We start from the raw sequence: 25,083 nt of genomic DNA on the forward strand, positions 1-25,083 counted from the left end.
AGCCCCGTTCTAGTGGTGCCTAAGAAAGGAGGTACCACAGTGGTAACAAATGATAAGAATGAGCTAATACCTACAAGGAAGATCACCGATTGGCGTATGTGTATTGACTATCGAAAATTTAATTCCGCGACAAGAAAGGATCATTTCCCCGTACCATTCATTGACCAAATGCTTGAGAGGCTAGCCTCTAACAAGTTCTTTTGTTACCTTGGCGGGTATTCGGGATTCTTCCAAATCCCGATACACCCAGATGACCAACATAAGACAACCTTCACATGCCTTTATGGTACTTTTGCATATAGGAGAATGCCTTTTGGCTTATGTAATGCCCCCGCCACTTTCCAAAGATGCATGATGAGTGTCTTCTCCGACTATCTAGAAACCATAATGGAAGTTTTTATGGATGATTTTAGCGTTTATGGAAAAGACTTTGACTCTTGCTTGCGTAATATTTCTCTTGTATTGCAAAAATGTGAAGGTGTTAGTCTCGTTTTGAATTGGGAAAAGTGTCACTTTATGGTCAATGAAGGTATTGTTTTGGGTTATTTAATCTCGGAAAAGGGCATCGAGGTCGATAAAGCTAAGGTTGAGGTGATAGAGAAACTCTCACCTCCCGTGAATGTTAGAGGGGCGAGAAGTTTTCTCAGTCACGTGGGTTTCTATCGCCGTTTTATAAAAGATTTCTCAAAAATCGCGAAACCCCTAACTCAACTCTTACTTAAAGATGCCCAATTCCACTTCTCTAATGAGTATGTTGAAGCCTTTAATAGAATTAAGGAAGCACTAATCTCGGTGCCGATCATTCAACCATCAAATTGGGAACTACCATTCGAGATCATGTGCGACGCGAGTAACTACGCCGTTGGAGCGGTTCTTGGCCAATGGGTAGGAAGGGCTTTGCATGCTATCTATTATATAAGCAAGACTCTTGATTTATCCCAAGTGAATTATGATACTACCGAGAAGGAACTCCATGCCATTGTCTATGCTTTAGACAAATTCCGTTCCTATTTGCTTGGATCAAAAGTGATTGTTTTCTCGGATCACCGTGCTCTTCGACATCTCTTGATAAAGAAAGAAGCAAAACCAAGATTGTTGAGATGTATTTTGCTACTCCAAGAATTTAACTTAGAAATAAGAGATAAGAAAGGGGCCGAGAATGTGGTAGCGGATCACTTGTCGAGAATCCGATTTCAAGATGAAGAGGGAAAGACACCGATCAATGACTCTTTCCCCGATGATATTTTGATGGCCGTTCATTCACAACTTGAGAGGCATACTACTCCGTGGCTTGCCGACTATGCCAATTATATTTTTGGAGGAGTTCTTCCTCAAAATTTGAACTACAGCCAAAGGAAGAGATTCTTGTTCGAAGTAAAGAGATATTTTTTGGATAACCCCAATCATTACAAAGAGTGTAGTGATGGACTTTACCGGAGTTGCATACCCCAATGGGAGATTCATGGTATTTTGGAAGGATGTTACTCATCAACTTATGGTGGACACCATGGAGCACGAAGGACTGTTGCTAAGATCCTTTAGTCGGGTTTCTTTTGGCCTACTATGTTCCAAGATGCTATGGAATTCATCCTCCATTGTGATGCTGGTCAAAAAACGGGAAATATTTCTTGGAGGAACGAGATGCCGCAAAGAGGGATATTAGAAGTGGAAATCTTCGATGTTTGGGGCATCGACTTCCAAGAACCGTTCGTGACATCTAAGGGAAACAAATATATCCTTGTGGTCGTTGACTATGTTACAAAATGGGTAGAGGCAATTGCTACCCCAACCGATGATGCCAAAACGGTCATAAAACTCTTCAAGAAAATAATCTTCCCAAGGTTCGGAGTCCCTAGAGCAATCATAAGTGATGGAGGGACACATTTCCATGAAAAGAAGCTCACATCCTTTTTGACCAAATATGGTGTGCAACATAGAACTGGCTTGGGATATCATCCTCAAACAAGCGGTCAAGTTGAAGTTTCCAATAGAAAGATCAAGCAAATCCTTGAGAAGGTTGTTAACGAGACTCGTAAGGATTGGAGCATAAAGCTTGATGACGCTCTTTGGGCTTATAGGATGGCCTATAAGACTCCCATAGGAGCCTCCCCTTACAAACTTGTCTATGGGAAAGCATGCCACTTGCCAATTGAGTTAGAATACAAAGCATTTTGGGCAATCAAAGCTCTCAACCTTGATCTCATACTAAGTTGTTAAAAGAGGATGATGCATATTCAAGAGTTGGAAGAATTCTGACTACAATCTTATGAGAATGCCAAGATCTACAAAGAAAGGACAAAATTGCTTCATGACAAGAGAATCAAGCAAAAAGCCTTGCACAAGGAAGACAAAGTCCTTCTATTCAACTCCCGATATCGACTCTTTCCCGGGAAGTTGAACTCTAGGTGGATGGGTCCCTATGTGATCACTGAAGTAGGAAAATATGGGGACTTCGAGATAAGGTCAGAAGATGGAAGCAAGTTTAAAGTCAATGGTCAAAGATTGAAACCATACTATGAAGGAGCATTCATTGGAGAGGTCGAGGTCACCTACCTCGGGCCTCCATCCCCATGAGAACATTGTCAAAGAGAGAGTTTGGTGGAGTCCTCTCCAAACCACCACTTGTAAATATACTAACTCTTTTAACTTGTATCTTTAACTTTATTGCATTTTTATCATAAGCATGATTCTTGCCATAAGAGTAAGTGAGGGAGGGTCACTAATCATTTTTTATGAATGAAGGATTTAGCAATTCAAGTGTGAGGAAGAACTTTCACCGAAATGGAGGAAAAGCAGGACCAACACGAGCGACCCGCAAGGAATCCGCTCGACCTAGCATAAGATCCGAGCACCCTGGCAGAAAGACGCTCGTCTTAAGAAAGCTGGGAAGCATATATTTTCTTCTGACTGGAGATCCGAGCGTCCTCAAAGACAATCCGCTCGTCCCAGTCCGGACGGTCGTCTTACCTTGCATCCGCTCGTCCTGATTGTATCATTTTTGAGGATTCCTTCCTGACAGAGAATTCCAACGTCCTCCCTGGGATCCGCTCATCCTGTAGCAGTAAAACGCTCGTCCCGACGAGAATCCGCTCGTCCTGGCTGCTTCAATATTTGGGATCTGTCCTGGATGAAGATCCGAGCGTCCCGTGAGGAATCCGCTCGTCCCCATGGTCTACGATCCGAGCGTCTCATGCTCGAGCCGCTCGTCGTCGTGCCGTCTTTTTCCTCTAATTTCTCACCAATTAAAATTTCTCCCCACCGCACATTTTGTGACACCTCATCCCTCCTTCCACTTTAAAACATAATACCCCCTCTCATATAACTCAAATCATATCTCAAGCACTCATTTACCCCTCAAAAACAAAAACCCCCAAAACTTAGGGTTTCAAAAGAAGATCTAAATCACAAAGAACATCTCCATATTTCAACAAGCCTAATTCTAGATCTACAGTGTCCTCCACAATAGTGCGTTTACATAATAAATCTCATTAAAGGAATATAATCAGATATTTAATTATTTGATCCTCGTTAGTTGATTAACGTAAATCGATAACGGTTGGCTGACTAGAGTTTGACATTATTGTCGTGAGACGGCGGTGATCAACTGACCTCTTTCGGTCACACCTAAAGGAACGAACCCCAATTGACAACTAATTAATTGTATGAGATAAAATTTATTTAGTCCCTTGATTTATAGACTAAAAGGTTAGTCGATTATTTTAAAGAGATTTTGAGTCGTGAACTCGAGGCGCGATAATTATTATTTAATTATGCGATAATTGAATAATAAATTTTTGAGATGGGAATTAATAATTAAGCAGTTTTAAGATAGGTACTAATTGACTAATGTGATTAGTATTGGTACGTAAAAATATATGTGTAGCTGTACACGTATATTTACGGAGTGTTTTAGACAATATTAATCGGGAAGCATTTAAACATAAAACGATGTTTAAATAAAATTTACACATATTTGTCCGACAAATATAAGAACTGATATGGACTCGTAAATGGGTCATTTGGACCGTGTAAATGGTAGTGTGATTGTGTGTTGTTAGACACAATTATTATGCACCAACAAATTCTATTGGGTGCTCTTCCCATTACACCATTTGTCTAATCTATGCCTAATCCTATTGGGCACATTTAACACAACTCAACTCCCTCTCATATTACTCCCTCCATCTGTCCTCTACACTCCACTAACACGACATTTGTGTTGTCTAATTTTTCTATTCAATAACTTGAATATTTTTGCATGTGGAAATCTCTCTCTCTAAAATAATAAAAACCCATTTTACTAAGATTGTTAGTAAACAAAAATAATTACTAAGAGTGTTAGTAATATTTATATATTATCAAGGGAATAATTTAACAAGTATCTAGTTAATATTTGTTAGATTATTTGGGTATTTGTTCTTGGGTGCTTCTTGAAGGAGATCTTCTAATTTGGAGATTTGGTAAAGGAGGAGCTTCCTTTTTTTTTTCTTTCACACAAGAACAATCAAGGTAGGAGATCTTGATTGTGCCCATATTCATCATATAAATCAATGTAAGGAAATTGTTTTTCCTTGACTTTCATTTTTATGCTTTTATATTTGCATGCATGTTACATAGATCACTAAAATGATAAATTATGAGATAATTTAATTTTTATTAGAGAGTCTAATATGGATCTATGATCTTTCAAGTGGTATCAGAGCTTAGGCTTGTAATTTTCATGTTGATTTTAAGCATTTTAATGAATTGTGAGATAATTTATAAAACTCAAAAATGGTGTTAGAAGAGGTTTTAGCACGAAATTTTTGGGACATGTATACAAACTGATCTTAAAAGGTTTCTGGTTAAGTTTGGTGATTTTGGAAGTTATTTAGCTATTTTTAATGATTTTTGGTAGAAAATCGAGTCAAAATGCCGTATTTTAGTTAAAAATTGACTACAAATAGATAAAAGTTGGTTTAGTGCATGGATTTTTTTATAGTATTTCATGCATGTTTTCTACTGATTGTATGCAAAAATTTGAAGGTTGGTTCGAATTTTTAGCGTGTTTATTGATTTTATGAGATAAAAGTCGATAAAAGTGAAATTAATTAATCATAATTTCGAAACATTTGATTCTGCCCATGATAAATTTATTTACATTTCAAAATATTATTTGAATGTTAAAAGTGATTTTTAATATGTGTTTTTACTTTGTTTTGATGTTTATTGGTTTTAGTGGTTAAAAACCGATAAATATCGATCTTTTTCTTCATAAAATTTATCCGGAATTTTTGGGCAATTTTTCTGACATTTTGGTGTTCTTGGGAGTGTTCCAGAATATTAAAAATTTTTGTTTCAATTTTTGGGTAATTTTTCAATTATTTTGGATTTTTACTTAAATATTATGATTTTATCGATTAAATTAGCAAAATATCACCAAATCAAACTAATTATTCATCATAAAATTAGTGAGGACTAATTTTGAGGTTCAAAACAGTTTGGACAATTACTTTGGACTTAAATGAGATTTAAGAGTTGATTATTGATTTTTACATGTTAAAAATCGATTAAATCCACAAAAACCGAGATGGATACCAACGATTGTTAGATAGGGCGATTTTGGCATGATTTTAAAGCATTTTAAGCATATTTATTTATGTTGAATGAATGATTGTCATTTATTTAAAGTATTTATCTTGTTGTACCTAGTATGGCCTAGTTTAATTTTAATCGTTATTACCCGAAATGAATGGAATTATCGATTTGTTTGTAATTAAATACGATCTCGTATCGTCGGTTTGTAATTTATTAATGGTTTTATTTATTTTATTAATTAATGTATAATAGGAATAGCTATTTAATTCATTTGTAATAGTTATTTTTACCGGCGTTTCCAAAAGACGGATTACATCGAGACGGAGTCTATTTTTGGAAGGTGTTCCAAATCCGACAAGGAAGAGCCACTTTTGGAATGAAGAGGCAAGGGACCAAGGAGTTGGTTTCCGAATGTAATAGACTAGTTTTTATTAACTAAGTGGCCATACTAGGATTTATTCATATGCTTACATGTTTGCTTGTTTTATTTTCGCGCATGCCAAAATCGCCATTCACATGCATTTTATCTTCGCGATTGTCAATTCACGTCATTTACATTCACCGACTTAGTTCACTTATAGGGAATTTATGACTAAATTGACAAGATCTCTCACATAACTAAAATTGAGATTAGACTTACCAATTAGTAACACCTATGAATCTCTTATTCATTAGAGCCACGCTCGCCCAAGCGGGGTGTTCTCTTTTTACCTTGAGTAAGTAGGGTGGTAAGCGGTTATCACACGCCAAAATTGGTTGGACTCAACGGGATATAAGACGGTCTTGTGTTCCGGGGCTAGTAGATGGATTTAAGGAAATTCGTCGACCAAGAGTTCTAGAGGTAGTATTAGTCAACGTGACTTACCGAATTTACACAATTATGGGATGTTTCGCCCAAGCGATGCTCATTTTTGTTTAATATTTGGGTCTTGGAATCATTTATATAATTTAGTGGGAGATCATTATATAAATGTTAAAACTTGTTGAACATGTTTTCACAAGTATTTTTTAAAACATTGAATGATAATTTTTCCTATTTTTGTTCTTTAACGTATTTACTATGACATCGCGCACTTCATCCTCCTTTCATCCTCTATTTATTATTATACTTGTTTCGTTCTTTCATAGGAAGCGGTTTCTTTGAAGGAATTCGGTAGCAATGATTGGTAACATGATTTACTAATTCACCTACATAAGCTTACAACAACTATAGCGATTATTATACAACATAACATCCATACATATTTGAAAAGGGGTTTTCATGTTGCAAACTCTTATTACGAGTTTAAAAGGGAGTCACATTTTATCAAGAGAGTCTTGATTTCGGAAGTGACACCTCCGTCATGAAGATGGCATATTAGTTTTAATTACTCAAGAGTTATTCAAAAGTTTGCGAAAAGAGTTTTCAAAAACACAAAGAACACTCCAATATGATACCGTCAAATGGCTCAATTCGAGAAAGGCCAAATTGCTTGTTTATGCGCTAAAGAGTTTAGGTATATGATAACAATTGAACGGTTAGGTAGTCCAATTTCGCAAGAAGTTGAGATTTGCCACATGTTGCATTCACTTTATAGTAATTCACTCTTACTAAGTTTATAAAATATCACGAATGACATGAAGAGAGGTCTTCATAAGATTCATCTTTGCTTGTTGAAGCAAAAAGGAAGGTGAAAGTGAGTAGGAGTTAACAAGAAGTAACCCTAGATGTATGCGATAGGACAATGTTGAAAGAGACGTCTACTCAAAGGATAGGCTAGTTCCACTATCTTGGTATGAGATATCAAGTATGGATCATTTCTTTGTAAAGAAGTTTACATGAATTGATAAAACATAAGACGTCTAGCATATGACATTTTTGTATCGAAATGGTGCTAGAGTAACAATGATTTTGATGGGGACAATTGTACCTAAATTTGGTTTTAAAAGAATGTAATCATCTATGTTTATACATAGAAGGCATCACTTATGTGATTTAAAACAAAAGGTTGTACCTACTCCTATGATAACTTGGTGGTTGGTTTAGACAACTCAAATTAGAGGAATTTTACATTCTTCACGAAAACTAAATATTATACTATCTAGTAGATTTTAAAGTCTCTAATCTGGTGAACCCAATTGATCAAACCTCAAATAAATTCCTTTGAAACAAGTAAACGAAAAGCACATTGAACAACCATTTGATTGTGAGTCTTATGGTATGTGTGCATGTATTATGTTTTCTTTTGTAGAAAAGAAACACATTAGTGAGGTGATTGACCATATACATACGGATGTGTAAGGCCGATAGTTGGTAATATACATACTTGGTTACTTTTACCGTATTGTTAAGTAGATATGAAAACCTCGTATCTATTTAATAAGACATAAAAGTGATTTTTGAAACGTGGAATATTTTCAAAATGAAGTGGTAAACCAAAAGCACGTCAAGATCAAGATGTTGATCGGAAGTTTCAAAGTAATGACTTTGAAGATCAAATGGGTAATATCAAATAATGACCTTGATAATCATTAAGAAGATTATGAACCAGTTCACATAATACGTTCTCCTTGGGACACCATAGAGTATGGTGTAGTCAAGTATATAAACCGAACTTTATGAGATATAGTTTGAGGTTTTTCGCAATTTTTGTAAGCTATTTTCTCACTAAAGGTTTAAAACCCGACTATAATAGCCTAAATGACTCCATATGAGATATGGATAGGGAGAGTCCCTAATTTGTCATTATTATACATTTGGGACCATAAATGTTTATGTTCAGAACCAATTTATGTATTTGTGAGGGTTATCCAAATTGAACCACTTGGTTTTTACTCCTCCAAAACGAGAACAAAGAATTTGTGGCTCATAATACTGTCTTTCCAGAAAGATTTTCATTTTCAGGAAGACAGAGTGGGAGAAATTTTGAACTTGTGGAAGTCCAAGACCCACAAACTGAGTACAATGCAAGAAGATGTTCTTTATTGTGGCTCAGTGGTTATAAGGAGATAATTTTGCGATAATATTGCGTTACTTTTCAAAAGTGACGAATCTTAAACCCTCATCAAAGCCTTTTCTATAGTATGAACTCTATGTAATGGCGTGTCACCACGCAATTCGAATTGATCTCCTTGCACACGATGCGATAAGGAAGGAAACACGAGATGTTTTCGAGACTTGATTTAAGGTGAATACTTTGGTTGGTTACCTTGATCTTGTCGTTAAGGTTACATAAGATGTTTAAAATTTGGGCTTGTTATAGAGAGTTTGTGACAACCCAAATGCGTTTATCAATTTGTATGGTCTTAGCAATATAGCCTCTCATGAGGATGAGTTTAGACAAAAGGATAAAGAAACTTTCTCCTTGAATGTATCTTATGAAGGGAGAAGTTTTGCTGATGTTGTCAATGCTGAGAAGCCTAGCATGCTTGGAAGATCCCTTTTGTGATCTATATACGTCAAAGAGTTGGAACCTTGGGTTCAATCATGTAGTCTATCAAAACGGTATTACTCGAGTGTCGAGATAAAATGATGATACATGGAGTTTAGTGGGAGCTAAAGTGAGTTTCTTAGTCTAAAATTAAATATGTGCTTGACATATTATTGACTAGAAATGTAGCTAAGGTGATATTTCTTAGTCTAAAATATATGTTTGACATATTAGTGACTAGAAATATTCTTGGGTAAATACTTGAGAGTATCATGGCGCATCTTAAATATCCGGATCTAATGAGATAGATCTCCATGGATACTAGCATCTTAGTCAAGAGACTTATGTGATAAGATTCTTGACTCGTTCAAGTTGTTGAACAATTTAATATGATCTTTTTGCTTCCGCTGCAAGATCTATTAAATATGCTAAAAGCTGCTCTTGTCGGGATTTATCATATTGAGAATATGAGAAGTAATAACCAATAATTTTCTAGTGAGTGTCACTAGATAATTATCAAGAGCAACCTTGAGTACTTGAGAAGCACTGATGATTTACTCTTGTAGTTTGAAGGAATCTATGAATTTCGTGTACAAGGATTACACGGAAACATTCCTATGCTTATAAGATGTTATGGGCCTTGTTAAGGAATGGTTAGCATGTAAGAGTGCTATGTTCATAAAGAATAAAATGTATAAGAAGTTATACATATATGTATAAGAAGTTATACATGTATAAAACAAACATGGATGAGGAGTCATACATAAAAGATGTCATATGAAGGATGTGTATAAGTGTTATACGTACAAATCATGAATGAAAGCTAAGTACATTACAACATCCGCTGTTGTAAGAGAGATAGTTGATAACCGGAATTTAATGGGACTAGTGTAACACCCCACGATAATTGAAGAGGTCCAGTGATAGGCTTAAATGACTAGTGCTTAAAGGGATTGGAAGTACTACTCATATCAACAAAGTGCACTTTCTTTTATGGTCATCCATGCGAAAGAACTCCAAAGTTAAGCGTGCTTGACTGGGAGTAGTCTTAGGATGGGTGACCTCCTGGGAAGGTTTCCGGGAGGCGCATGAGTGAGGACAAAATGCGCTATAAAGGACCCGTGTTGATTTGTGGGTCATGTACACAGCCTGGTGAGCTATAATAAGTAACCGCTCCCGACCCGGTTTGGGCCGGGGTGTTACAAGTGGTATCAGAGCAACCCTGCGACCGTGTGGCGATCGGAGGCAGTTGTTATACACTCCTGGAGGCAGTGGTTATACGCTCCATTGTGATCACACACCTAGCGGGGGAGGATTCTGGGTTAGCGGTTATGCTCCCAGGCGCAACGAGGACGTTGCGTTCTTCAAGTGGGGGTGACTGTAACACCCCACGATAATTGAAGAGGTCCGGTGATAGGCTTAAATGACTAGTGCTTAAAGGGATTGGAAGTACTACTCATATCAACAAAGTGCACTTTCTTTTATGGTCATCCATGCGAAAGAACTCCAAAGTTAAGCGTGCTTGACTGGGAGTAGTCTTAGGATGGGTGACCTCCTGGGAAGGTTTCCGGGAGGCGCATGAGTGAGGAAAAAATGCGCTATAAAGAACCCGTGTTGATTTGTGGGCCATGTACACAGCCTGGTGAGCTATCATAAGTAACCGCTCCCGACCCGGTTTGGGTCGGGGTGTTACAACTAGAGTAGTTTTGTTAGCCGAATATCGTATCCCAAGAGACTGTGAAAACAGTGGGAGTGTTTGACTGGCTTTAGAACCAGAGTCTAAAAACTTGTTTAGACATGTACTTAGAAAGGCTCTATGTGATGAAAAGATTGTATAGAACAAAGGAAAATAGCAATGGAAATTAGAGTGATGCAACTGTTGCTAATCCTCTAACCAAAGTCGTTGGCATAAGGTAGACATGATGGTTATGTCATCTCAATGTGATTGAGCTGTATACCTTAATTGCTGAAGATCGTTATGTAAATATTGGATAGAGTATTGATATTTACATATGTGATGATCGCATTCATTGTTTGAGTCTCTTAAGAACTCAATTATTTAGTTTGACTGAAAACATGAATACCTTGTTTATCTGAATAAGTTGTGGAGACAATGTTGAACAATATTCAAGTGAATAAGATGAACATTGTATTTTGTCCTTAATCACTTAGTGAGGTGACGTCTCGGAGTGACTAGATTGTAAGTCGATTGATGGTTGTTCAACACCATAAGGTCATATGTGATGACTGGTCGATTACATAGGCAGAGTGTGTGACACATTGTCGGACAGTGACCATTTAGAGAGTCCTTAAGTTCTATTATAGACGCCTGGTCGTGGCGGGGATCTCTAAGTTGTTCTAATGAGTCGATTCTTTTGACTAGAGACTATTACCTGAGCAAGTGCAGTTTCCGAGTGACTTTGGTTTTTCTCCTAGGTCGTGCCGTGAAAGGAGGCCAAAAAGGCATTTACTAGGTCATGGTGATCTGTATTGTGCAATAGGATTGATAGGGCATACAGGAATTGTCCACCCACGTTGGGTAAACTATATCTCAAGGTCACTCGAGGAGTTAATGACTACAAATGCGTGGCCACGCTCGGAAGTAATCTGTGAGAGATTTTTCCGGTCAGGGAGTCACACTCCCGATCGAGAAAAACACTCGCGATATGTTCATGTGAAAGTGTGACCTGAAAGACACCTTGCATTGAGTGGGAGATTATAACGGACAAGAGAATTGGTAGCGCACACCTTGTGTCGGACAAGTGGGAGATTGTTGGAGTTAGTGTCCTCCACAATAGTGCGTTTACATAATAAATCTCATTAAAGGAATATCATCAGATATTTAATTATTTGATCCTCGTTAGTTGATTTACGTAAATCGATAACGGTTGGCTGACTAGAGTTTGACGTTATTGTCGTGAGACGGCGGTGATCAACTGACCCCTTTCGGTCACACCTAAAGGAACAAACCCCAATTGACAACTAATTAGTTGTATGAGATACAATTTATTTAGTCCCTTGATTTATAGACTAAAAGGTTAGTCGATTATTTTAGAGAGATTTTGAGTCGTGAACTCGAGGCGCGATAATTATTATTTAATTATGCGATAATTGAATAATAAATTTTTGAGATGGGGATTAATAATTAAGCAGTTAATTTTTAAGATAGGTACTAATTGACTAATGTGATTAGTATTGGTACGTAAAAATATATGTGTAGCTGTACACGTAAATTAACGGAGTGTTTTAGAAAATATTAATCGGGAAGCATTTAAACATAAAACGATGTTTAAATAAAATTTACACATATTTGTGCGACAAATATAAGAACCGATATGGACCCGTAAATGGGTCATTTGGACCGTGTAAATGGTAGTGTGATTGTGTGTTGTTAGACACAATTATTATGCACCAACAAATTCTATTGGGTGCTCTTCCCATTACACCATTTGTCTAATCTATGCCTAATCCTATTGGGCACATTTAACACAACTCAACTCCCTCTCATATTACTCCCTCCATCCGTCCTCTACACTCCACTAACACAACATTTGTGTTATCTATTTTTTCTATTCAATAACTTGAATATTTTTGCATGTGGAAATCTCTCTCTCTAAAATAATAAAAACCCATTTTACTAAGATTGTTAGTAAACAAAAATAATTACTAAGAGTGTTAGTAATATTTACATATTATCAAGGGAATAATTTAACAAGTATCTAGTTAATATTTGTTAGATTATTGGGTATTTGTTCTTGGGTGCTAATTGAAGGAGATCTAATTTGGAGCTTTAGTAAAGGAGGATCTTCCTTTTTTTTTTCTTTAGCACAAGAACAATCAAGGTAGTAGATCTTGATTGTGCCCATATTCATCATATAAATCAATGTAAGGAAATTGTTTTTCCTTGACTTTCATTTTTATGCTTTTATATTTGCATGCATGTTAAATAAATCACTAAAATGATAAATTGTGAGATAATTTATTTTTATTTAGAGAGTCTAATATGGATCTATGATCTTTCACATTCAAGAATGGGGCCAAGAGAATCTTCATTTAGAGAGAAAAGAAGACCAAGGGTAAGGGGGAGCTCATCTACTTCTCACCTCAATACTTTGAGGAGGGAACATGAAGAGATATTTGATCTTACAAAACTTGATGAGTTTTCCAACATAGAGTTTGTCAATGATGTACAAAGGATCGTTTTCCATCGTCTTCTTGGTAAGAATATTCTACCCACTAAATTTATGTGCCATAAGACTTTGAGGAAACTTGAAATCTTTCATCAAACCGAAGCTCTCTTTGCATTGTTTGGTATTTCAACCTTATTTCACATGCATGAGCGCACCTATCGATCTTTAGTTCTTGAATTCTTGAGCTTCTTGAAAATCACTACCTTGAACAAGACCATATGTGTGGAATTTAAATTGGAAAACACCACTAGAATGATGACCCTTGTCGAATTCGCTAATGTGCTTGGCCTAGATGTTTCGCCTATCCGAACATCAAAGCCAAGAAATTATAGCATAGCACCCCTTTGGAGAGAAATGAGGGGTCGGGATTTCTCATACATCAAAGAATGCTTGGCTTTTAACATTCAAAATCCTATCATTAGGCTCACTTATCGATTTCTAGCCGGAACTCTTCTTGCCCATCGGGATCCCGCAATAGGGAATGAGCTTGACCTTGTATTCATGGAGTTTTACCTCGAAATTCAAGGAAGGAGCGGGTACCATTTCAATGCCCCCCTTGTTCTTCTAGAGAAATGGGCTAAATTCCGGAATGGGGACAATGATGGTGTAAAACACATTGTCAATGGGGGACTTATCACAAGGCTTGCCAAGTTTTTCAACCCCAAATTCAATGAAAACAATGAGTATGTACCCCTTCTGGGTAACACAAGGATCAATGAAGAGCTAATCCTTAGGCAACACCATTGGATGACCCATGAGGGATATGAAAAGAGGATCAAATGGCTTACTAAGGGGAACACCCCCATTTACCTACCAATCGAAGGATTAGCAAGAATTTCACCAAGACGAGGCCCTCTCTCTCCAATACCATCTTATCTCATCCCAACAAGTGTGAATCAAGCAAATCAAGCACCACCTCCATCACAACATCAACAACATGAACAACAAAAGAATGACAATGAAAAGATTGTGATACCACCTTACCCCTTCCAATACCAACCTTACAATCACCCGAATCCTTTCATCCTCCCTAGGGATGATTTTGTGGCGAGAATCCTTCAAGATATGCATCTCCGACAATTTGAAGCCAATGTGGATAATTATTATGCCTTGTATCCACAATTTCACCAAATGGCTCGGCAAGGAATCATTAGTGAAGAGGGAATGCTCCCCTCTTGGGCTCAAATGCATATTCTTTTCCCAAATTCGGAGAAAGCTAATGAGGGAGCACATGGTCAAGGAGGTGAAGGGAGTGAAAAGTCAAATGGTGGAGACACGGTGGAGCTAGATAGCGAAGAGGATGAGTTTATGGATTTCCATGGAAGCGATGCATCGAGGGAAGCTTGGGATAGTGATTTGGGAGGGGATGATGACGACCTTTGAAGAACACTTCATGAGCTAGATGGAGCGGGCACGAGGCACCTATCAAGGCCAAAGTGATGTTTCTTTTTCTTTTCCCTCATTTCTTTCTTTTTCATGACAAGAATTTCATGTTTTGTTTCACAATTTATTGTTCCCACCTTGTGGTGTCCTTGTAAAAGTGAAGGACTATTATCCCACCTTGGCAACATTAAAGGTGCTAATTTAATTATTCCCATATTCAAAATCCAAAATGACAAATTTTAGTTTCATGCATAGCATCTTTATTCATGAACTCCCCCAATTTTTGACATTAGAAATAGTGTCTATTTTGGTTTGGGGAAGTTTATGCATATGCATTGGGAGCTAATCCAAATTATGCTCTCCAACATAACAAAAACCCATGCATCATATAGGATAGCTTAGTTTGCATTCACTCTTGTTTATATGTCATGTAGTTTGCATTTAGCTTACAAATCATGCATTTTCATATAAATTGCATAATTTCCTATCGTATTGGCCATTGAGGACAATGTCCATACTAGTGTGGGGATAGGAAATTCTAACTTAACTTTTTAAACAAAAATGATAAAAATTGAAAATTTTTGAAAAACACAAAAACATGTCTTTTAATTCCATTAAAACAAAATACAAAAAAATTCAAAAATTCAAAAATTCAAAAATCCAAAAACATGTTCATTTCCTTTGTAGTGTAGTCTTGTATATATTATTTTATATATATTGTGTTTGTCCATCCTTTTTCACATTGATCGACTACGCCACATCCGAGACATGAGGATATTGACGACCGCATGGTATGATCTTTCTAATCTCCTTTTTCCTCTCTATGTTAATGACTATGTGGCTTTATTTTGATTGATGCGGTATAAACAATGTGAATTTAGGATTGCATTTAGATTATTTGGCATACTAGTTGGTAGAAGCATATGCATTAGGTTGTATAAATGTTAGTTGGATCATGGCATATAGTTTCATTTAGGAAAATTTTGTGAAACCGTCTATTTGGGAAACTTGACAAGTGTATATAAGGCCCTTGTAGACACTTTTTCTTCTTGAGACTTTGCTTGTTAGAATACTTATAAAACACCATAGAATGTGTCATGCTAGTATTCTTTGACCCATGGATTAAGGCCTAGTCAAGAGTACCTTGTGGTGTGATAACTCCTTGGCTACCACATTTTTGTCATCAAAGGGAATGGACACAAAAATTGTTCAAAATTTGTGTTCAAGAAATGAAATGAAAAAGAAAAAGTTTGCAAATGCATCAAAAGAAAAAAGGAGCAAAAATAAACTCCTAATGCTTCAAAAATAAGCACCCTCACTACAAATGGGATGACTTTGAAAATGTTCAAAAAGAAATGCAAGAAAAAGTTGAAATTGTCAAGTGTTGAAAATGCCAAACATCAAAGAAATGGTGATGTGACCATAATTAGCGCACATTTAGTCCCCGAATTAGCCTTGTTCCCATGCTTTTTAGTGCATATTTGGGTCATTTATTGTCTTTAGTTCTTTGTTTTGCATATTCCTTGAGGTTTTGTGTCCTTGGTAGGAAAGGAGTGCAAACCTTGCATTTTCATGACAAAATGAGACTAAATTGATTGAATCCAATGACCAAGCATCAAGGAGAGACAAGATTAGAAGGCCTTTGTGTAACACCCCCTCATACTAAGGTACCTTACCAGGACTACCCAAGCATGAAAGGCTGTTACCATCTCGGTTGCCCGAGGTTAGTATATATCAAAAGCGTCCGTCCTAAACACATTTATTAGAAGTACTGTAAAGTAATAATGTTTACAACAATCCAAATCCAAACAAAAACCAATAAAGTGAATTCAACTGAGGACAACTACAAAATCATAGCTAAGACTTGTGACTGTGATACTACAACTGGTGATGGCGACTTCCCCATGACTGCCCAAGCTCACCAAATGCAATACCTGTCAAGTCTGCTCACCATCCCCGAATGGATCACCGCAGGTTATACAAAACAACAACAACGGGGTCAGTACCATTCAACCAATGTAAGACAAACAAACAATGTAACCGGCTGATCATCCTCCATAGTAACCAACTACACACCGAAGTGTGCAGCCCTGCCAGATTACCCATCGCAACAGGTAATCCTCGCCGCCAGTGGGTGACCGCAGCCCATCCCCACCTAGTCCAGCTCATCAACGAGCGACTAACAATCTCTGTCCCTTAATGTGCACATCCCCTCCCGTGACGAGTTCCACGGAGGGCGAACTAGGGTGTGAAGCCACTCCCGCAAGTGACTCCACCACAAAAAACACACACATCACAGTACCACGGCATCACAGCTGTCACAACACCACCACCGTCACAACACAACCACATCACCACCGTCACCACAACACCCATACTCCGATGATCAGCAGATAACAACAATTACAATAAAATCACAATCTTAAATCAATTAACAGTAAACTGAGTAGGGAAACCCTACCTTTTTTGCAATCCGCTTACGCTGCAATCAACCATACAAATGCATAACAATTACCACATCGTCACCTACAACAACAATCATATAGTTCTAATCACTAACTGCAAACCCCATGTCCCCCAATTCAAAGAATAAAGACAAACCCTAGAATTAATCATCAACAACATAGGGATAAAGACTTACCAGCGAAAGAATGAAAGATTGAACGCAAGGACTACGACGATTGCCCACACAGTGGAGGATTAGGAAGTGATTAGAGAAATCGTAAAATGTTTAGGGTTGTAAATGACGTTTAGAAACCAACTTTCAATATTAAATAACCCTAAACACTCCCGCATCAACCGCTGAAATATTACTCGTAAGACCGGATACTCGGTCGAGTAAAGTGTATACTTGGCCGAGTATCCTCTACTCGGTCGAGTATTCACTATACTCGGCCGAGTATTCCTCGGCAGAACCCAAACAAACTACACTCTTGACACAACTCGGCCGAGTAGGCTCTACTCGATCGAGTACTTAGCTTATAAAAATCTGTAGTATTACAGTCTTCCCCCCTTAAAAAGAACTTCGTCCCCGAAGTTCCAACCCAACCTATACAACATGGACACCTAACACTAATTCCACCAACCACTCTTCCTTCCACAACATGGCTCACAATATCGTCTCAACTATAGCATAGCCTCCCAATACTAACTCCCTAATACTATCGGATACCCACAACCTAAATGTTGCCAACTCTATCTTAGTTCATAACGCTCACTAACATCCTCAAATACCAAGACAATCCACCAAACAAGCTCAACCATCGAAACAGAATGTTACATTCTACCACCCTTAAAAGGAACTTCGTCCTCGAAGTTTACTCACACTCATAACATCATCATCCAACTGTCAACACTATGAAGTATTCTCCCATTCCTAAACATCGAACTACTACAAGCACGGTCATGACCTTTAATACAATCAATCAAAACAAATATCCGTCCTTTATGCTACACCAACACTCTACTTCCAATTATACTACCATATGCACAACCATCAAAATCTCTTTTATCGCATCCTACTCCTCGTAAGATAAATGTTACGTCCTCGTAACTCACTAATACTAAATCCTAGCTATATCGTCTCATTATCCTCATAACCTCCAAGGCTCTCTTACTTAAACATTTCTCATACCTCAACTCATTCGGCACACCACCTAACCTATACCATAAAACTCGTAGCAAAATCACCATACTAACTCTCCATTATTACTGCAAAACCACATACCTCTCTATGTAAAGCACCTATCTCCCCAAAAGCATAACTCACGATCCACACTCGTTACGTACACTCACACTAGATCCTCAAGTTCTTTCCTTCATTACCGCAAAACTCATACATAACTTAACATGACACTAATTCCCCAATACCCTACACTCACTGTCTCAACAAAGGATTATGAACCACCTGCATCTTTCAGGTCATTACCACACATGTTTTACGAATCACTTGCCATTACCATGACTACTAAAGCCTTATCTAGAACAAGATCAAAATTACTGTAACAACCTCTCACAACCGTGTCCCATCAACAGAATATCACTATACCATGACAACAACGAAAACATATACAACTCTATTTCATATCATACTCTACCCTCATTCCCAAACTTAACCTGGTAAAGGAAACATCAATAAACAAGGCAGCTGTCTATCGGCATAGACTGAAACTCGCAGGGAGCAACATCAAACAAAACAACAATCTATGTATAACTGGTATGTACAGTCGAAACTCGAATCATAATCATCCCGCCTACTCCACCACAACCGGTGACGGCATTGCAACACCGCCACCAACAGCCACACCGCAGTGCGAAAATGTCAGCATCACAACATGAAGTACCATGCCCGGATCACCACTCAAGGCACAACAACCACATCCATAAACATCACAATCACATATAATTCCCATAAACACTGACTCAGTGTGACATTTCGAACAAGAAAACTCATTCAAAACCGTTTTACTAGATTATAACACAACATATTATACGGAATAAACTGACAAGAATCACATGAACATCATCCTTACCATTTCACGGAATAAACATGTATCATCAATATACATACAATTTTAACTATCCATGCCAGATCAATCAAATTATTACCTTTTGAACCTCATTCCATTAGTATACCGTACCCAACATAAATTACAAAACATTCATATAACAACTTTATAATTATCACACCATACCACTTCTTGTAAGGTCAGAACCTCACACAAACATTTACACATATCATAGACCCGTAATCACATCCAACTAGTCAATCCTGATCACGTAAGTTACCCCCCGATAAAGGTTACCTCTCGCTTGAGTTTAACTCGTATGCCCCTCATAACACATTCTCCCATTCGCATAACCATCACCCCCTGCCAAATGTAACCATACCATTAATACTCAACTACTAACAACCCCCTCATATAACCACATCTTATGCTCTCTCACAACCATACATATCAACCTGGTCTCTACAAAATCAACCTCTTTAGAATTGCTAGCTTTCTAATATACCATCATCCTTAACCACTAGTCACAAATGATAACACTACCATTGTCCGAACATCAACCTCTTATACTCATCTCTAAACATCACGATTTCTTTCCTAACTTTGGTTAACATCCCTAATAACGAACATCAAATCCATCAACAAAATTACCTCAACGTTCTTCCCAACACTATTCTTAATTGTATTATTACCCGACTCACCACCAAGATTTCATATCGTGCAAATTCTCTACCCACTTTTACTTTAATTAATTCCTCGAAACTCCTGACTAATCATGTTATTCTGAAACTCCTATATAATCATTAACTCAAATCCTCATGATAGTATCATACATCTCGACGATTCTTACTTTATATCACATAACTCCGGTGAACCTTGTCTTAGTTTTACTCCCCTCATTCTTTTCTTTTTACACTCGACAAAAGCAATTAACCACTCAACTCCTTATTACCTCTTACCTAACTCTTTAATGCTCCGGTTACCTTCTCGTTGCTCCAAAACTCACATCTCATTATTTCATATCGATATCATCTAACTCTTTCTTACCATAAGTATTCTCTTATTATGCTATCACTCACCCTTGTCACAAATCCATCCATAGAATCAACGTTTATTTGTTCAAACAATTGCATCTCCCTTTTTACATCTCTAGAAATCAAAATTCTTTTTATACCGTTAATTGCCCAAGGAAATCACACGTTAGTTTCACCTCTTGATAACACCAATTCCCAAACTCAACCACCATCTACCCATCGCGGCATAACTCGATCTCACTATACACCATTTGTTTTCATCCCTCTATAACGGCCTTTTCTCACATATATCCTTAACCAACGCAATCCTAACCGTCTCCCTCCATAAATCCTTACACATACCACTATATCACTATTCATATCCCTCATCTCGATCTATTCTTTCTCACGTTTCTTTACACCCGCATCACCCTTTCTCATATATACTTACTTTTATATTACTCAACACACGACTATAACACTCACCATATCTCACAAAACATGCTCTTTGCCTCAATTAGCTCACATTCTACCTTTTTTTTCACTATCTCTCACATATCTTCCTTATCCAACACATGTCCCTCATAAGCTATCATTCTCCATGTCATAACTTCCGGTAACTTACGTATCAAGACCGTCTTACATATAAAATAATGTGTTAAGACTCAAAACATACATGTGTTTATACCCTACGACTCAAAACAATGTAAAAACATAGCCACCGGCTCAAAACAAAAGTAAGAACATAGCCACCGACTCAAAACAAAAGTAAGAACATAGCCACCGACTCAAAGTGGCCGCCCAATGAGGTACTCGGTCGAGTACATAACATACTAGGTCGAGTACAAGGTACTCGGTCGAGTAACTATATTACTCGGTCGAGTTTTCGACTCCAGAAGCAAAATCAATTGTCGCAGAAGGATTACTCGGTCGAGTATTGGGAATACTCGGCCGAGTAGACCTTACTCGGTCGAGTATGAGACTACTTGGCCGAGTTCACGACTCCAGATGCTAAACAGTATTATCATAGAGAGATTACTCGGCCGAATATGGAATACTCGGTCGAGTATAAAAGATACTCGGCCGAGTAGGGACTAGTCGGTCGAGTATCGGCGCAGTTCTCAGCACCGTCCAATTTTCGTAAAACAGTCATATCTCACTTGTTACTTGGTCATTTTGGGCGTGTGACCTATCGTTAGAATCCTAAGAGGACAAGTTATCACCTAAACTTAGAATCACAGCAATATCACTTCTAGAACTCGACTTCCCCATGACCGCCCAAGCTCACCAAATGCAATACCTGTCAAGTCTGCTCACCATCCCCGAATGGATCACCGCAGGTTTTACAAAACAACAACAACGGGGTCAGTACCATTCAGCCAATATAAGACAAACAAACAATGTAACCGGCTGATCATCCTCAATAGTAACCGACTACACACCGAAGTGTGCAGCCCTGCCAGATTACCCATCGCAACAGGTAATCCTCGCCGCCAGTGGGTGACCGCAGCCCATCCCCACCTAGTCCAGCTCATCAACGAGCGACTAACAATCCCTGTCCCTTAATGTGCACATCCCCTCCCATGACGGGTTCCACGGAGGGCGAACTAGGGTGTGAAGCCACTCCCGCAAGTGACTCCACCACAAACAACACACACATCACAGTACCACAGCATCACAGCTGTCACAACACCACCACCGTCACAACACAACCACATCACCACCGTCACCACAACACCCATACTCCGATGATCAGCAGATAACAACAATTACAATACAATCACAATCTTAAATCAATTAACAGTAAACTGAGTAGGGAAACCCTACCTTTTTCGCAATCCGCTTACGCTGCAATCAACCATACAAATGCATAACAATTACCACATCGTCACCTACAACAACAATCATATAGTTCTAATCACTAACTGCAAACCCCATTTCCCCCAATTCAAAGAATAAAGACAAACCCTAGAATTAATCATCAACAACATAGGGATAAAGACTTACCGGCGAAAGAATGAAAGATTGAACGCAAGGACTACGACGATTGCCCACACAGTGGAGGATTAGGAAGTGATCAGAGAAATCGTAAAACATTTAGGGTTGTAAATGACGTTTAGAAACCAACTTTCAATATTAATTAACCCTAAACACTCCCGCATCAACCGCTGAAATATTACTCGTCAGACCGGATACTCGGTCGAGTATCCTCTACTCGGTCGAGTATTCACTATACTCGGTCGAGTATTCCTCGGCAGAACCCAGACAAACTACACTCTTGACACAATTTGGCCGAGTAGGCTCTACTCGGTCGATTACTTAGCTTATAAAAATCTGTAGTATTACACTTTGTACATATTATAGTAGTTGGGAAATGATGAGGAAAGATCCTTGCGTCCCCAAGGAAATCCGCACGGATTTTATGAAGAAAAGGGAAAAAAAGAAGAAGAAACAAAGGCTGAGCAGCAATCCGTGCGGATTGACCTGAAGACGCCCGTCCCCAGGACCACAATCCGTGCGTCTTCTACCAAAGACGCCCGGGCAGCAGCACCCAGAAGACGCCCGTCTTCTCCCAAAGACGCCCGGGCAGAGACACAGGAATCCGGCCGTCCCGTGCCTAAGACGCACGGATTCCAAGACAGCGCAAATTCGTTTCTTCAAGCTTCAAGAAAGATGCCCTTCGTTCAAAAAATACCGGCGTTTCCCTAAGTAGGGACTTAATCGTCATTTAAGCCCTTAGTTAACCCTAATGCATCCACCTAATTTCCACTATAAATACCCCATTAGTCTAATTAGAAGAGGATGTTCTTCTTATCAATTCTTAAAGTAGTTAATATCAATCAAATCCCTCTTTAGTTTTGTAATCAACAATTAATCAAGTTTTAATACAAGTTTTATTTCCTTAATCTCTCTTTTGTTCATCCTTTATTTTGGGTAATTGAAGATTATTTGGGTTATTATTGGGAGATTGACAACCTCTCAATCAAGCATCAAGTACTTCTATTATTCTTTGCTTTATTATTAGAATCATTAGTAGGTATAATCCTCTTAATCCCTTTTTAATTATTGCTAATTACTTTCATTTGTTCATCATGTTTCACTTTGTTGGTATGATTGACAACCTTGCTAGCATGTTCAACATGATAATGAGTGAGTAGTTCCATATCTAGGGTTAATGGGTAATTAGGGGAAACCAACATGGGGAATAATTCATGCTTAAATTAATATGCTTTCATAGTTTATTTGCTTGCATGTTTTGATCTCAACTCATGCACATGTTATGTTTGATGAAATGCTAAGCTTATGAATCCTTACATTTACAACCATCACTTATCTTTTCAATGAGACTTGTAAGATATAAACCAACTCGAGTCTCATTAGACCATGCATGTTGTTGGGTAGGGAAGACTAAGTAGACTTGTAGGTGTTGTACAATCTAATCGATTCGGCTCCGGGACCCAAACTTTCCTAGGATTGTAAGATATAACCCAACTCAATCCATCACAACAAGAATTGCTTGCTTATAATTTGAGAACATGTTTGTATGATCAATTCCCATGAATCCCCTATGACCCCATGACACCCTAGTGCTTATTATCAATTGTTTACAACCCTTTCAATACATCTTGCTTATTTACTTTCATTGCTATTTAGTTTAGTGACCTTCTACATCAACCCCAATTGTGACACCCCTAAGACACCGCTAGTTTCAATATAAATCTCATCTCAATTCCCGTCCCTTGGGATCCGACCTTTACTTGCCTCTTTACTAATTGTAGAGTTGTTTGTGAAGCTATAAATTGTGTTTTGTTCTAGGTGCTTCCAACGACAATTGTTCCAAAAAATAGAATATAGCTCCGAGTCCGACCAAAAAATGGCGCCGTTGCCGGGGACGGTGTTATCTTGATTTAGATTTTCTTATATTGTTATTAGTTGTGTCTTTCTTTGCCTTGAGGAAGTAAAACTGCTCAAGGTTTGTTCTAATTGTTTTCGAGTTGTTTGATATTTTGCATGTCTAGAAGGTCACAAGGTGAATTGTTACCTTTTGATCGTGAAATTGAAAGAACTTTGACAACCAATAGAAGGCTTGCTAGGAGAAATTTGAGAGGTATTAGTGAGGTTGTAGATATTCAACCAACTATTGAGTTCATCAATCCTTTTGCAAGAGAAGGTGAGGAGAACCCAACACAAAATACAACACAAAATCAACCCACAATGCCTAAGTTTTCATCACATTCCGTACCCACCGAGGAGAACCTACCCAATGGTACTCCCACACCACAACATCTAACCGGAAATTTCATTGTTAAATCCGCATTTATCCAATTAGTCGAAAGGAGCCAATTTGGGGGGATGCCTAGTGAAGACCCTCATTCTCATATGGAGACCTTTTGTGACTATTGTGATGCAATTTCTCAAACCGGTGTAACTCAAGACCAAATTCGATGGGTCTTATTTCCTTTTTCTCTAATTGGCACCGCGAAACAATGGTTGAAGGGCCTTGATAAGGCCACTCTCGGAATTGATTCTTGGAAAAAGTTGGCTCTAGCTTTCTACAAAATATTCTACCCACCGGAAAAGACTAACATGCTAAGAGCTCAAATTACGGGTTTTACGGAAAGGGATGAAGAATCTTTGTATGAAGCTTGGGAGCGGTTCAAAGGAATTTGTCGCTCATGTCCTCACCATGGACTTAGCGAGTGGTTCTTGGTACAACAATTTTGGAACGGTCTATATGAAGATTCAAGGAACATTCTCAACATGGGATCAAATGGAATGGTCACCGAAGTTGATGACAATCAAACTTGGAACAAAATTGAGGAAATGGCGGTCCATAACTCACAATATAGTAGACCTCGCAAGGCTACTAGAGGAGGAAAGCATGAAGTGGACTCCATTACTCAATTGGGTGCTCAACTTAGTGCTCACATTGATACAATCAATTTGAAGTTTGAAAAAGCTATGGCTAGACTTGAAGAAGCCTCGAAATCACCAAAGCATC

At 38.1% G+C, this 25,083-nt stretch overlaps 1 non-coding gene across 1 annotated transcript; it reads right to left on the minus strand.

The window, feature by feature from the left end:
- Positions 1-24,668: 24,668 nt before the first annotated feature.
- On the minus strand, positions 24,669-24,775 carry LOC141644665 (small nucleolar RNA R71). The gene has a single exon (XR_012544277.1). It is a non-coding gene; the product is annotated as a small nucleolar RNA R71 (small nucleolar RNA).
- Between the last annotated feature and the right edge of the window lie 308 nt (positions 24,776-25,083).

This window comes from Silene latifolia, chromosome 2 (assembly GCF_048544455.1).
Source record: "Silene latifolia isolate original U9 population chromosome 2, ASM4854445v1, whole genome shotgun sequence".
Lineage (NCBI taxonomy): Eukaryota > Viridiplantae > Streptophyta > Magnoliopsida > Caryophyllales > Caryophyllaceae > Silene > Silene latifolia.